Source organism: Ooceraea biroi, chromosome 4 (genome assembly GCF_003672135.1).
Source record: "Ooceraea biroi isolate clonal line C1 chromosome 4, Obir_v5.4, whole genome shotgun sequence".
Lineage (NCBI taxonomy): Eukaryota > Metazoa > Arthropoda > Insecta > Hymenoptera > Formicidae > Ooceraea > Ooceraea biroi.
The window spans coordinates 3,054,496-3,071,001 of NC_039509.1; positions in this window are offsets into that span (position 1 = coordinate 3,054,496).

Genomic DNA, 16,506 nt, shown 5'->3' on the forward strand with positions numbered 1-16,506 from the left:
TCTCTCGGATTTGATACGTGTTTCTGACTGACACTTGAACCTGATACGTGTTTGATCTATTCAAGCTGTGTCTGGATATACGAAGCTTAATCAACGATTAATCGGGATTGCAGATTAATAATTATCGAATCACGCGACAGGCTACCAATTCTCGATATCATGCCGAATTATTCAACAGGCTCGATATGTGACGGCAGCGTGACGCGCGCTATACCAACCGAATTTCCTAATGTAGTTACGCCGGCTAAACCGAAACTAACGAATGTCTTATCCCTTGCGAAGTTCGCGAGGAGATCCTCCGAGGTCGTCGCATTTTGTCAGGAAGGCCCGAGCAAGCTCGAATTAAGAAAGTTTCTCTGAGAAAGGAAAGCGAGCAGGAGCCGAACGATCCCGTGGAACTTAAAGAAAATGGTAGTCGACGACTCACAGCGACGAAAGTCTGGAAAGAGGCTCAATAACGATTTCAACGGTGCCGCCGTTTTACCGCCCCTGTTCGGCCGCCCACCGCCCTTTGCCTCGCACTCCGCCCCTTGATCTCATCCTGTCTTCCTGCCTCGCCGTTTTCCCCATCCTAGGAATTTAGTCGGTTGTAAGTTAATTTCCCCAATTTCTTATGCAACGGTGCATTAGCGGGGCGGCGGCAGATGTCGGCAGTTCCTAAAAGCTCGAAGATCCCTCTACCCCGACTCGGTCCGCCATCACCGCCGTTTCCTTCATCCGCCGCTAAAGTGCAGTTTATATTCCGCGCGGAATGCACGGTAAATACGATCGTCAGACGTTAATTCGTCGGAGAAAGTTTCGGGAACCTGAACATTAATGTATAATGAAATCGTAGCCGGGTATCGCGCAATAGGCTTGATGTATGTATGTGAGATGAGAAATAACATTGCAATTTATCGCGTCATTCTATGTTAAATAGCCGGTCTAAGCGTTATTATTCACCGAATTTCAAAATGTGCACAATAGCTCCGACATGTTTCGTCGAAAGTCAAAATTCACATGGAAGTAAGCGCACGCGATACGGTGTAGTCATATTAAATATTAATGTTCATGTTGATGAATACATGAATTTACTTATGTACAAACGTTACGCGTAATCCACGGCAGCGTAAACGATTACCTCTTTCATCGCAGTATATTGTTTGTCTCTGGGTTTTGGTGCAGGCGGTGGAGTGAAGTTTGAAAACAACCCACGTAGTCCAATAAGAACGCGTTGACTTTATCCACTTGCATTTTAATATTCTTTAAAACGTGACATATAGCCGTTTCTTTCCTCTATTTATGTATATATACATATATATCTTTTTTATTGTTTATTTATTTAGTGAGAACGTAGAGATTTTTGAATAAATGATGCAATTCGATATCTAAGTTTGACACACAGAATAGTAACAAACTGAATAAAACGATCGACTATTGCACAAAAGTTTACCGTATTCGTTTATTCATCTTGTGATTATTCACGGAATTTCATTTTCACGATCGAACTCTCTCTCTCTCTTTCTCTCTTTCTCTCTCTCTCTGTTTTCGGGGCATGCTAATACATTGCATAGTCTCATGCAGATTATACACGAAGTAAAATGGTTCGCCGCATTGCGAAAACAATTTGTGGCTGTCACGCGAAACTTACAGATCGCCGGCTACAAGAGATTTCCCGGTTGTCGATATGGAACAAGCTCCGTGATTAAAAAAAACAATTTTCACGTGGCCGCAACCGAGGTCAATCTCAGTCAAAAATGTCATACAAACGTACCTGACCCCGCATCCGTGCCAGGGATGTTACAGAATTACGCGTTTCCGACCGCGCGCGTAAAGCAGGGGACTTTGTTTCCCAGATCGGGTGACAGTTGGGGCCAACAGCCTCCACGAAAAGCGTATCTAGCGCAAAAGCGGCCGCGTGAAATCTGTCGATGTTAACGTTAATCCTACGCGGAATTCAATTTGTATCCAGCGCCGCAGAAAATTGGACTACTTCGTAATCGGGTTCGTTCGTTCTATCTGTCTTCCTCTCCTTTTCACCCCCGCGGACCTATCATTCTCTCAGGCTCGGTTGCGTGATAGTCGTGCTAGCCACATCGTTCAACGCAAGAGAGTTGGGTCGTTGGTATACGTGTGCCTTTATACCGGCGGATATGCGTATGTATATGTGTACGTCCACGTTGGAGAGAGACGAACTCGTTAATCGATCCGAAAGTAGGTATCTCCGCGGAAGATACGGTGAGTCTCGGTAGAATGGGATCGTTCTCATGTTGGCGGAGGCGTATAATAATCCATTAGTCAGATGGGCTAAATTCAGGGGCGCTTTTCAGGCGAGAGGGAGAAAGAGAGAGATGAGAGGGAAGGCCGGCACGGGTGGTCGGAGGGTGGAAAGTTTTTATGAGGAAAACGAGCAAGGCAGACAGAGAGAGAGAGAGAGAGAGTCGGCTGAGTTTAAAGTCGTGTAGTAGATATATATATATATCCCTCTCTCTCTCGCCTTTTCTCTTCTCGTCTGTGTCTATGAGGCGGTCTTCCTCACCTCATGGTTTCCCCACGTTTTCTGTCCTCTTCATTCTGCTGATGCAGAAACGATGCATGTAGTTATTTATCAATATATAGACGGAATATACGTGTATATTCTGCCGGTCCGGCAGACAACTAATTTGCGAGTCGAGACTCCGTGCCTCGTTCCTCTATCGATCTATTTAAGGTTGATTAGAAATCTGCCAAGATCGATCTTCTATTTTCTTGCTCGTTCGAGTATGAATTCTGCATCAATATTTGTATTCCGTCTGTTCGGCTTCTTATGAAAGAATTTCGCTTGCAATAGGAAATTTGAGGAAAAAATATCAGGATAATGATCGTACAGCCCGATGATGCACACTTAACATACCTCTTACTGCACTTCATGATTTCGATAGACTATCAGCGTATTTTACGTGTTTCCTTTTTGCGTTGTAAATTCAACGTTCGCTATGAAATGTATCCCATCTTGCGATAGTTACCGATTACTTAGCGCAATTATCAGGTAGAAATCCGTGAGAATCCAGCCATCGATCAACCATCCTCGATACCGTCCGATAGCCGCAACAAAACCACCAGCCCCGGGGCAGACATAATTTCTCGCGGGTCTTATTACGACAAGACGTATGAGCGCCGTCTCGCAGACGCGCGCGTACGTAATTATACACGTGCGGCTCGCACGCTCGCAAAGTATTCTCGACGTTAATTCTCGCGGAATACTCGGGCCCCGCAGTTTAGAGGCGTCAAAGCGGCGCTCGTGAATTCGCGGGTAAAGTTACCTCAATATCGCAGTTAACACTCCGTCTCACGACGTGCACGTACCGCCCCGACCGCCTCATACGTACGCACATACACACATACACATATACATATATACATACACGTGGCACTCGTACATGCACTGGTCATACGTGGACAGTGGATCTGGGTTACGGACCGCTCGTTCCGCGGTATTATCTCGACGAGTGTCCGGTCACGTAGGCATCGCGCGGCTATGGACGAAGATGCACCCCGTGTGCGACGAAGGGGTAATTTCGTGCAGGGCCGGTGCTCGCACCTGCGGAAAATAGCGCTCGCTCTCTGTACTTCGTCGGACGAGCGCGCGCACACGCGTCATTATCCAACACGCATAATTATATACAAGGGATGCCGAGGTGAATCGGACTGAGTCTCTTTGACGCCGCGATTCTTCCGCAAGCTGTACGCGAATAAGCGCACTCAATATCGTCAGTGATACGAGGTGTGCAACGGCGTTTCTGCCTTCTGCTTCTGTTCGACGATCGATATCAAGTTACAGTTACTCGTTTTCGCGGAGCGGTTTTCCGAATACCTACTTTAGCGTGGCTTGATTTACATCTCCGATAATCAGCGTCGATAATTCCTTTATTATAGGTATTTCTGTTTTGTAAAAGGATATTTATTGCGAGATATGGGACAGGGAAAATTACTTCGTACATACGAAATTCATGTGCGTTTTTATTTTATTTGTTAGGTACACAGTTTTGCAGTTTTACATCGTTTGTCTGCATAAATCCGCGTGTTTGATAAATATTAATAATTTTCTTGCGATATGTAGATGAGAATGTCCTTGGACTTAAGATTGCTCCACGGAGAGAAGCTTTTCTTGAATTCTGGCATTATACAGACTAGCGCGACCCATTTAGCGCGGGTGTTGCCATCTCATAAAGGAAATACGTCACGGCAGGACCGCGGCTGCAGCCTGCTTGCAATACCTTAATTAAGAAGAGCGTCATAATGCCGACACATATAATGTCATATATCAGGAAATTTCAATGGACCGCTTTACACCGCTCGGCTTTACTGCGTTATTAATTCAGCAACAGCGGTGGATAAATATTCGCGGCACAACGCAGTCTTATCACGTTAAATAACTGGCGCGATAGTATATTATTTTGATATCGTACAAAATATGTGATTACATCGCGACCTTTCATAACGTCGTGCTATCATAATTTCGTTCCTAATAAATTTTATCCTTTTTGTTTGATACTGTCGTTTTTCCTCTCTCTTTTTCATGTACTCTTAATCTACATGATTTAATTTAGGTAATTTAGATAAAATTTAATTTTCGTACAATTTTGCAAAGAACTGCATGTTTTTCGTTCAACCGAAGCGAATGAACGATCTTTTATCATTTATTTATCGCGCAATTACCGCAATTGGTCAGTTAAAGTGCCGTCCGTGGCACGTCGTTAAATCATCATAAGAGCGTGTAATAATTACAAGTTTAACCGCGCCTGACTGTACGCTCCGCTGCCGCGAGCTCGCCGACGTCGAAATGTAACCCATGATAGATACGTCTTAATCGCTCGAACTATCCATCCACGCTTGCCGGATGATGAATCATCCCCCGTTGCGGAGGAGCTTTCGCGGGGAGCCGTTTTACGTCCCTCGCGGAACAGATTCACGTCGCGAGTAAAGACGCAAAGTGTTTTCTGACGCGACACTCCGATCGGAAATGGCCCGGAAGAAAGGGGTGGCGAAGGCGGCAGAGAGGAGCGAGCGAGGTTTACGAGCACCCGCGCCGTCCTTTTCAGCGTAGCCATCGTGCCCGCCACAATCATGATTCATAGACACATCCTGCGAATCATGGAGCCGGCGAGAGCACGCCCGAGAGACGCCGGCGGAAAGAGAGCGCGAAACATTTTTATCTCCCGGCTGGTCGAGCCGAGCCGGGCCGCGTCGCGTCGCGGAAATAAAGCACGGTTAATGCGCGCATAGCCGGCAGAAACGGGATCGGGGAGACAGTGAGGGATGTTATTAAAACTGCCGTTGCTGATTAGATGAGCTAATTTCTCGGCTGCACGTGAAACTTTTAAATCCGCCCCCGACGCTCGCGCCAAGGACCGCGCGCGTTTGCGCGCGTTTGCGCGCGTGTGCGTGCTCCCCCTGCCTGTCGTCGACTTTTTCCTCCTCCTCCGCCTGCCCCTTGTGTCTGCCGACACGACAACGAGGTCGTCGAGGGTGCCCAAAGGGTTTCTGTCGTCGCCCGCGGTCGTCCCTTTATGCAAGACGTGGCCGACCCCCCTTTCCTTTCGACCCTTCGCGTCACCGCGTCCCCGCCCACGGCGCCGTTCCTCTGTGCATCGGATAAAGCACCCGCGTCAGTGTGAGGGTCCGCCTCGCTTTTTACGGGCTAATTTGTTTAGCCGCCACGGTAATGACATCCCGTAAAACGACGTCCTTTATTTTCGTTCGCGAAACATCCGCTCGGCTACCCCGTCACGAGCGTCACACTTCGTGCGTTCAGCACTCACTTCTCTCGCTTTCTCTGCGTTCCTGCTAGACTGTTCTGTGTATGATTCCCGGAATCGATGAACGGAAAATTGTATGAAATCGCTTGCTCTACGACATCCGAGACTCACGAAGACTTCGTGGAAGCGATCGCACGAGCGTCGCGTTTACGGTAAGTCGAACCGTAAGGGTATCTTGCGAGGGTGTCGGGAAAACGCACGAGCTACGGGGAACTCGCAACTGCCTGCGGAAATTTGTTCAGAAATCTCTGGCATTTGCGACTGCGTTTTTATGAAGCGCGGTACTTCATCGCATGAAGTGAGATAAGCGTCAAACGCATAAAGCCCCTCCTGACACAGTTACAACGGGGTTGACGTGAAGCACCATTGCGAACAGAATAGTTCAATGCGAGCGAAATTGCTCCGATATTTTTCCACGGGCGTGTAATACAGGCGCGTCAACCGGAATCGTAACGTATGCACATAAAACGCACTTAATCCCGCTTAATCGCGCGAACTTACCGCACGTAATTTCGCAGGTCTATATTCGCGCGCGCTCGCGTTAAACCCCGGAACTCGTATTATTACATGGGTAACCCGTGACCCCAGTAAATGATACGGAATTATCTCGGTGACCCATATATCCTGACAACTTTCGGGGAGCCAGCAAACACAGTCGTTGCACTCTCCCCATCGGCGTGTGCACTAACGGTACGACCTGGTGCGAACTTACCCCCGAAGCGTGTTAAATACAGGCGCACACGGGGGCAATTGCATATCGCGCGAGCGCTCGCGGTGCTATCAACCACCCTGCCAACCGGGGGGTGCGCACGCGGAAAAAGGAAAATAAATCTGAAAAAAGAGAACGCCGTGGTTAAAATGCATCACTCTACCCCCTCCGACCACCTCGCCCTACCGGGTCATGATGCCCGTGAACCGACATCACATCCGCTGTCTCTCTCTCGTGCTCGCATCGCTGCATCCTCCGGCGCAGCGGGTATTCTTCACGCCTCGCAAAAATTATCGTTCGCCGTAACTTTCGCGCTTGCCGCGCGCCCGGGAGATCCTTCGCCCTTTTGCGTACGATGAAAATTGTTCGCGGTGAATGATGTACGGATTCGTGGCACGGACCGTGTGCAGTCTTCGTATTATGGCTGGTTTAACGAGCAATTTCTGTCGGCATCTATTCTATCGGCTGTAGCGCGCATATTTCCGCGAAGGAATATCTCTCGGGTAACCCATATTTGAATAGAGGTATAACCGTGCGATATTACGCAAGAACACCGTCCACATTATTTCGTGACGAGGTGCGACAAATTGTGCCCTAGAAATGACGTTATGACTGAGACAGCCCGAATGAATCTCTCGAATCTCTTACATTCTTAATTCTTAATTAAAGTTTGTACGAACATTTTAATCGTTGTTAAATGCTGTGATAAATTACTGGTGTCATTACGTTTTATAAAATATCACACTGATATTTTTATTAACATATTTTAATAAATCAAGACATGACACGCAAAATATAACGTTACTAGGACCGGTGAATTAAGATCATATCAACGGCCAACATTCATTACACCGTTAAACACTGCCTTTTGTCTCGTGGCGCACTTTTTCGTCCCTTTTTCGCGGGACTAATTGATTTACCTTCTCTACTGCTGTGCAAGCACAATAACGGCGGGCTGTTGCTCTCCGCTACCGTGTCTACGTTCTGGCGGTCATTTTGCGTCGTAGCGCAACCATTAGCGCGGCGTTGACGCGTGTACATATTTTTCACGATAATTTTGTCTGAAGAGTAATTTTTCTCTTAGCGTCACGCTCGCTCGAATAAGCCGCGACACCGTATATAACACCGTATGCCAGCAATCTCCCCGTCAGTGTCGTTCGTATATTAAAATTGAAAATTATTGTCGCGACGATTGAAGAATTTGTTATAACTAGCAAATGCGAAAAGAAATTTCCATCGACATGAATCAATTTTAATCTTGGTTCTATGTGCTACTTATAACAGATCTTCTGTAGATATTTTATTAAGCACAGAAGCTAAAAGCGAATTAAAAGGGTGAATCTTTATCGAGCATAAAATCGATTAAAAATATCTTATTAGATTCGTCTGGACACTTGCAAGATTAATGATTTCCTCTCTATGCATGCATGAGAATGAGTCTACTTGTTCACCCTTCAGAGTTATAAAGGACTTGATGGCAAATCGACGATATCCGCTCTCGCGACCTACCTTATACGTTTGACTGCTCTCTCGTGAGAATGCATTGACCTATAATGCTACGCTCATTATCGCGACGTTTCGCGGAGCGGTTCTAATTGCATGAAAAATTGATTGAGTCCCAATGACATTGAAGTCGCCTGCAAAGATAAGAGTATGGCGAATGCACATGGCCGCTGGAAAGAGGGCAAGACTCCAAGATGAAACGTGCGAGATAACGGGACACAAAAGGGGAAAAATCTCGCGCGATTACATCCTCTCACTTTCGCAAACACCTTCTCCAGCCCACGAGAAAAAGAGATAGAGCAGAATTCGCACGGGAAAAAACCGGAAGTGATCGACAGTAGAAAGAGGACCGTATCCCTCGAACCGAATGGCCGTTTCGGCTCAATGCCAAATTATTTTCCACTCGTGGAGCACTCGACGCGACCAAGAAGGAATGAAGGGCTCACAAGGGAATTTCCAGACCGCGAATTTCCAGAAGCACTCTACAGCGATCTAAGATATGCATTCAATAGCTCGGAGCGGGATGGAAGACGTTGCACGACCACTCTCGATCTTGTTCGGCGAAAATAATCGATTCTAGGCCTCGTGATGGATTACGTGTCGTGATCCCGGATATTTCTTTTCAATGATATCTCGATAGGTACTTGCTGCCACGGTGACTTGCTGTCGTTCACTTTCTCGGCATTCTTCATTGACTTTAAGTGACGTTCTGTGGTCATTATGTGATTTGTTTGGGACAGAATGAGCGAACAAAATGCTCAGGTTACTCTACAAGCCCAGGATGATGAAGGGAACTCTGTTCACGTTTGAAAGAACGAAAACTAGAATGCCGTTGAAGATCTGTTTCACTCCATTTCGTTTCATTTTCCTCCGTCGAGTGCTCCCTAGTGCTGCTCGAGGGGCTGTTAATCTTTCTTTGGGAACTCGGATTGTCCATTAATCGTTTTGATGCCATTGTCCTGCAGCCTTTTAACGATAATTATATAGACCATTGTAGTTAGTTGTTTATTGTTGATTGTCGCTGTTACGAACTTTCTTCTTCTTTTTAGAATATACATGGTACAACACTTTTAAAATGTAAAACACATTTTAGATGTTTTTCAATGTTATTTGGAAAATAATATTCAAATGCAACATCTCCGAATTACCAGAAAATATTCTTTCGCAAAATTCTTCAAAAGAATCTTTATAATACGCATAGCTAATAAATCGTACAATACTGAAATACGATTTATTCTATAGAAATATTTGGACGAATCCATGGCTTTATTATTGATCGATGTGCTTAATAAATTCCGCAAATAGAGTTCGGTGAAGAGAAAATCAAGTAATCGATGCCGTGGTGATTCGAGATTCTTATGTAAGCTAAAAAGGGAAGGGAACTGCAAAGATTCTGCTTAAAGGACTTTGCTGCACCCTTGCCTCTGTCGTATTTCTTTCGTATTTCTTCCCGAGAGCTTATTAATCCCTCTTGCTAGCGTTATATTATTCGTTGTTCGCTCTGTCGCCTCTCCTTTATGCGCGGCTCAGAAACGATTACCGGCATAAAAAAATTGTGGGCCTTTTGTCCCTGTTTCCTTTGAGCGTATTCTTTCATTTCACGTCATTTGATTAATGAAAGTGCGCTGATTGTACGGAGAACAGGCCTTGACGTGGAGAGCATTTCGCTCTGTGTCGAGCGAGTCGAGTGAAGCGATAAGATTATAGCAGCCTGTTTTATCCCCTCGTATTATGTGATATTGCTTTCAGAGAAGCAATTATATAGATTAATAAGTTTTGAGATATTAACATTCGTCTCACATTTGCGTGATACAAGATGAATCTAAAGGCATTGCACGCCTCTCCGTTTCTCTCCATTAAGATGGATCAATCTTCAGGATTAAGATACACGTGACGTTACATCTTCTATCAGGCACTATAGCATTATAAGTGCGCACGTAACGGACGATCTATCAATAAATTAGAGTGCACTGCAATCAGTGCGCACTAAAAACATCAAGAGATCCCTGCTTAATCTCGAAGCGCAAACGTCGTTTGTGCGTGTATTCCGCGAATCGATCGACAGCTATGCATTACTTGGCACGATCGACGACGTCTCCATTGCAAGTTTCAAGCGGCTAAGGCACGTATACTGCCGTATACTGTACTTATTGTCTATCCCTGAGAACGCGCGCGAAGCGCGAACCACCCTGACGTGCGCACGCGGACGGAGGTGGTAGACGACGCTGGAATAGAGAGGCTCGTACTGCTGACAGCGCACGCCGTACCGTAACTCGTGATCGAGCGAACGATTATATTTGCGATGCCGACTGCGAATTAGCATAATTGAGCGTTATCCGCGAAAGCACCGAATTGCCGGCGGATAATGACTTCCTGCCAGAAAAGAAGTGCGGCCGCATCGCCGGTTAATTACACGCTTTTCTGGCTGGCCGACGTTGCGGGACGTCGCTCGTAAGATACCGGACAGTCCGCGGCCGAGAAGGAGTGGGCGGGGAAAGGGCGAGATCGGAAGAACGAACATAAGAAGCAAGAGGGACGGACGCGATATCCGCAGTTTTGTGAGAAGATTAACGAACCGACTCCCGACGTCGGCCGTGCTTACGCCTCGTCTCCGGCATAACGATCCGCGAGTTAGCTCTCGTACTGGCGAAGTGACGAGTAAGCGAGATCGGGAGATCGTTCGCTAATCATCGTGCCTTACGTTGATGTATTAATTGTCACTGTGCCATTATCAGCGGCTACGATAAATTCGGACACTGCGCTGTCCGGCCATTATGTGTATTACTGTGTTGCTTGTCGCATGCGCTATTGGCATACAGATACTCTGTTATTGTTATCCCGCTGAGATGCTGATTAAGCATCTCTTGACACGTTAAGAGCCAGATTTACCGATGTCGATTGAATTAGCTTTGCGACGAAACGAAACGGTTGATTTAGCCGATTTAGCCGACATATGATTGATTTTAATAGAATTACTGTTGCAGTATGATTTATTCAGCGTGTAGCATATTTATTATAAAGCAACGGTTCTACTTCCATCTCTTGTCAGCGGAGGCTGTAAATGGCTGGCCAAATCGGTATTCATCAGTTTATCGAAAAGTCGATTCGACGAAATGGAATCTCTGTCCCAAAAGTACACGCGGTAACTACCATGCCGCGCAGATAGGAAGTCAATTCGGTTACAGAGACGCGCTGGCACGAAAGTTCTGCCCTATATGGAACGTGATTTCAATACTGGTCTCTTCAATAAAATTCTTTCGCTCTATATTGACAGTGATACTTCGATAATGTTCTATACGAGTCGCGCCAACCGTCGATGCAATCTTCTTTGTCGATTGCATACCTCGACACAATACCGCACTCTCGAGCTTCGATTCGAGTCGGGTTCTTCTCGGCACGTAATTTATAACTCGTCGAACTGTTCGGCGCGTTGATCGATCTCGCTTCGTCTCTTCAGGCTTGATGAATTAATTGCCGGTATCAGCAACCTGGCAAATTGTGGCTGGGTTATTACGTCGCGATGTGCCGTATCTCGTGTTCGTTCGACGCCTCCGATTTCACGATCCAGCGACGTCGAGTCGTTATCGGCGTCATCGTAAGTCGGGGCGATAGTAGTGAGCGCGCCACAGCGATACGAACGCGAACCGATCAGCACTCTCTCATAAGTTGTATAATCTTACGAGGCTACACCCCGCTCGTGGTTGTCGATCGATCGGTTGCCGCCGCTGTCGGCGATAGACGAATTAATTAAGCGGCACTAGCACCTTGGTCAAGCCGTAATGGTTGGTAAACCAGACAAGGCTCTGCGGTCATTAGGTCACGTTTTACATCGACCTGTAATAGCTCCTAGCGAGCCCGGCGGCGTGTTACCGAGCCGTTAAGTCACGTCTTATGCTCGCCTCTCCTCGCTCACCCTCTCTCTGTTCTCCTCTCTCCCTCTCTTCCTCTTTCTCACGAGTTCCAAGTGTTCGACTGCTCGACAGCTCGACAATGTCGAGGAACATTATCAATTTCTTCGCTGGCGATAAATGAAAATCACCCCGGCGCGAACGTGGAACGACCCGCTGCGTCTCCTCAGCTCAGCGTGTCCGGAATGTTCGAGAGCGGGGACTCTCGTTGCAGGCTCGGCTGGCTATCCCGATCATCGATCGGCCGTCTCGTCTCTCTTTTACAGGTTGATGAGTTAATTACCTTTATCGACAAATTCTGACGCTCAGCGATCGTCGACGGTGACACGATATCGCCCCCTGTCGACATAGCAATATCTTGTCGGTCGGCGATGTAGCTCGATTATGGGATCTAACGACGCGGAATCCTTACCGATCCCGCAGAGACGCGTTCCCGTGTACGCGCGCTCGCGCGCGATATACGGCATGAATACTTACGGGCTTAAGTGCACGCGTGCGGCGCGGATTGCATGTACATGTGGATTATATATGAGGACGCACACGCGTGGAGACACGTGTATGTCTCTCTGTGACCATGTGGCACACCGACGTGGGGGTGCGTGCCGTGCGCGGCGGGTATTATGCACATACAAGTGGCTCTGATATAATCTCGGCCAATTTAGTAAACATATTAAGTGTAGTCTGAATAATGCAACCGCGGTTTAATGTCACAGGTGAGGGCCGCCGATGTCAGATAGACGGAAAATACGGCGACGCACATTACGCTGTTATTACTTTACTGCTAACCAGCGCGAATTGCGTAATCGGCCTTTCGAGCTCATTTACTGATTTTCGTAAGCAGCGCTTACGTAATGGCGCGCTGAAATCGGGCTCGCCAATAATTTATCGCGATTCTTCGTTTAATGCTTCTCGTTACCGAAAAAAGGCGTTTTCGTTAAATTGAAAGATTTCTCTTCGTACTCCAATCTGCGTCAGCCTGCGATATTCGTTCCAAGTGCGCCCTTCGGCATTATGTTCCTCGATTTGGGAGTACGCTTTACTTCCGAGCCGTGGATCCTCACATTCTCCGCGCGATTCCCGTCGAGTCTGTCATTACGTGAGCCGCAAGTGCAGGCGCCTCGCGCTCCGTATTTGCGTTACCTCCCTAAAGTGTGTCCCGTGCCATTCCATCCGGTCGGCTTTAACCACCTACGTTCTCTACAAAGATAGCAGCAAATACCCGATCGAGATGGAATGCGCGGCGAGCCGACCGACGCGTCGCGACGCGCGGTGGCGTGAGAGATTTTAGCCCTCCATGAAACATTCCTCTACGGGATGCACGCGAGAGGCAGAAAGAGAGAGAGAAAGAGGAACACAGAGAAGAGAGGTCGAAATCGATTGTCCATCCCAGCACAAGTGCTGCCGGCGATTTATCGCGAGACTGGCGGACCAGGTCGCGTTCTCCAGCACAAAGTGCCGCTCGGCGAACTTATAAGCTACTCTTCACCTATCTGAAATAATCGAGCGGTGACAGAAGGATCCAGCGATGCACCGATACGCCAATAAGGCAGCGCGCCTACCTCTGTCGTAGGTGGCATTTATCTAGATGAGGAAACCCGTAAGAGCGAGGTCAACGTCTATGAGAACGCGGACGGAGTCCAAGCGGGAAGAGTCTTGGGAAGCATTGCGGCGCGGAACGCCAGAGCAAGGATAAAATTGGTTCGTGCCCCTATTGACATGTCGGGACGTCCATCGGGGTTAAGATAGCCGGCGATTATCCAGTCCACTTCTTATCCCTTTTCCATGGTGCAGCCGGCCTATCCACGACGTCAAGGTTGCAGCGGCACGGTCAATTGAACTCCGGCCGCGAACCGCAAGATTGCTATCTGGAAACGTATCGCATTCAACTCGAGAAGCGAGGCATTCCTGGCGTCAAGGCTACGATTTCGATTGCACGCCACGGCATTGATTGTTTAGAGGGCCGGTAATCACGACGAACGCGCTATCGCCTGAATGGAAAAGTGCTTCAGCGAGATGTTCATCTCTTTTTGCTTGTAGCTGCTTCAATTACAAAGGCATGGACTCAGTTTTTCACTTTTCGATACAAGAAAATATATATATTTTTTTTTTAGTTTCGATATGAAGTGGCAAGATGTCTTGTATCAATCAAAAAGGGCATTTCGTAAGTAGAATCGAGCTGTATCGTTTTTTTATTTTTATGGTCTACTTCTCTAGCACTGTTTATATATATAACAAGAAATATATTGAAAAGTATCGCGAATATAGGAGAAAAAATGAAGGAAGAAATACAGAACTGTGTTACGAGCATAAAGACGGGCAAGAGAAAACGGGCGAAATTCAAGATACGTGACGTGCCTTAGCAATGAAGTATTCTTTCTTTGCAAGATGTTTTCGCTCCATTCCACCGTACGTGGACCGAAGACTGTTGTCTTCTGTTCAGATTTCCGTGTGAAAAGAAAAGGATAAGATATCAATCTTTCAATTTGGAAAATTAATCTTCTGAATATTGTTTTTGAGTCTTTGTTGTGATGTTTAGCGCACGTTTTTAATTTTCCAGTAATCTATTGTGAATAAATATTCATCAAATATCAAAAGAAAGAATTATTTTAGAACAGAAAATCGTTGAAAATCTATTAATTTTTTAATTTATTAAATCTATAATTAACGAAATTCACATATTTCATATATTATTCTGAATTTTGATCTGTCAAAGGTAATACGCGAATCGCTTTCTATATAATTAATATAATTTCATCATTTTCGTTTTGTTTTTTGTTTTATTGTAATTGACTTGCCTTTTTACATATTCACGAGTTAGTTTTATTTAAACACTTTAAAGTATTGAATTAGTAAATTCTTTTCGTGCAATAACGAAAACTGCTCGCAGTTGTTGATTTTGAGAAAAAAAAGGATTGCCGGTATAGACTGCATTCTCGCTGCATCGATCTTGCTGGCAGTGCACTTCCTAAATTGTGACGCAAACGAGACGCATTAAATCGCTTAATTCCTAGCTCGTTGGTCCAACTGTTTGTTACGCGTGTGCATCCAAAGTTGATTTTAGGAAGCGATTTATCAGCCTGTTGCGAAATCGTTGACCGTGCCGAAACTAACTTATAAAGAGCTCATTATGGGGCGGCGCTCGTCGGAATTTGAATTTTAAATCGCGCCGTGCGAACGCCTGCGTCGACCCGAGCTAATATGCAAACTAATGTCATATGAAATCGTTACGGGTATTAACAAGTTAAATAGAAATGGATTAATCGAGTGCACGGTCGATGGGGGTGTCCTGATGCGCGCGCGTATGTACATTAAATAAATTAGAATCGCGTGTACACGAAGGAACAAGGCACGCGCATTTGCGATGCTGTTTTCATAGATAACGACGTAATCGAGTGCCGGTTATCGAATCTGGCGTAAGCGATAATAAACATAGCAGTACGTTTACTTTTGTAATTACCAATGCAGAATACGCGGTTGCGAATGAAACGCGAAATGTCAATGGAGATCGCCGGTGTGCACACGCGTGCCAAACCGTGCGTCTTCATGTGTGGATTTATTTACGCTCGACCGATACAGCGCGCACTACCGTCCGACGTACACCACGCAACGTGGAAAATTCGGTTGAACGCGCAATGACAAATTAATATCGCTTCCGCAATAATATCAGGCGGTTATTAATTGCGCACCGCTTTCGGATATTTGGCTGAATATCAAAGAGGGAAATGAAGGGTCGGTTTTAGGGTGGCACGGTCGATTTAAGTTGCGTCATCGTCGTCACGTGCTTTTGGCGCATCGTTACGCGATCATCCATTGAAACGATTCCTCTTGTAATGGACTCGCAGAGTTTGCGAGCGTTTATATAAATCCACTATGCTGCGCGAAAAACTTCGAGTTAAAATCTGATCCTTTTTATCTTGAGCTGTTATATATCAAAATTTTATTTATAGCGACATTGTCTGAATACAAATGCTCGAATAAATCGTTGCAAGAGCAAACTTTTATTTTTTGCTATCAAGAACATATGTAACAATTCTCAATTTATAAAATTCAAGGGTTGGTTGTGTTAATGCAGTGAGTGTTTGTGAAATGCATTACGAGCTCCAGTACATTCAACGATAATTTCATGCATCGGGTTTGATCAAATAATAATGTTCGTTCGTTTCAGTTACGCGATAATTGTCATATAATTCATAATACATTACATACAATATTCAAAGATTGCATCCTGTATAAATGAAATATTTCTACGGACGGTGCACTATTTGTATTCCAGTTTTATCAATAGAATAAGAAACGGACAGCGAGCTTCTTAAATGTAGCCGCGTTATGAAATTTCTTACTTGGTGCACAAACTTTCGCGATGGATATTTAACTTTTTTTTTTCTTCTTCGTGAGTTTCCGCCCTGCGTATCCTGTCAGTCGTATCTAAAACTAAATTGACAAATTCGATTATAATAACCCGGGCTCGCAAGGCGAGGCCTTACCTGCGGGCGTCTATCAACTTTCTGACGAAGAGCGACATTATCGATTGCATTATCGGTCTCGTAAACTTCCACCTCGGTACATGGGATCGTTCATAAATGTCGATCGTAAAATCGCACGGCGGGGA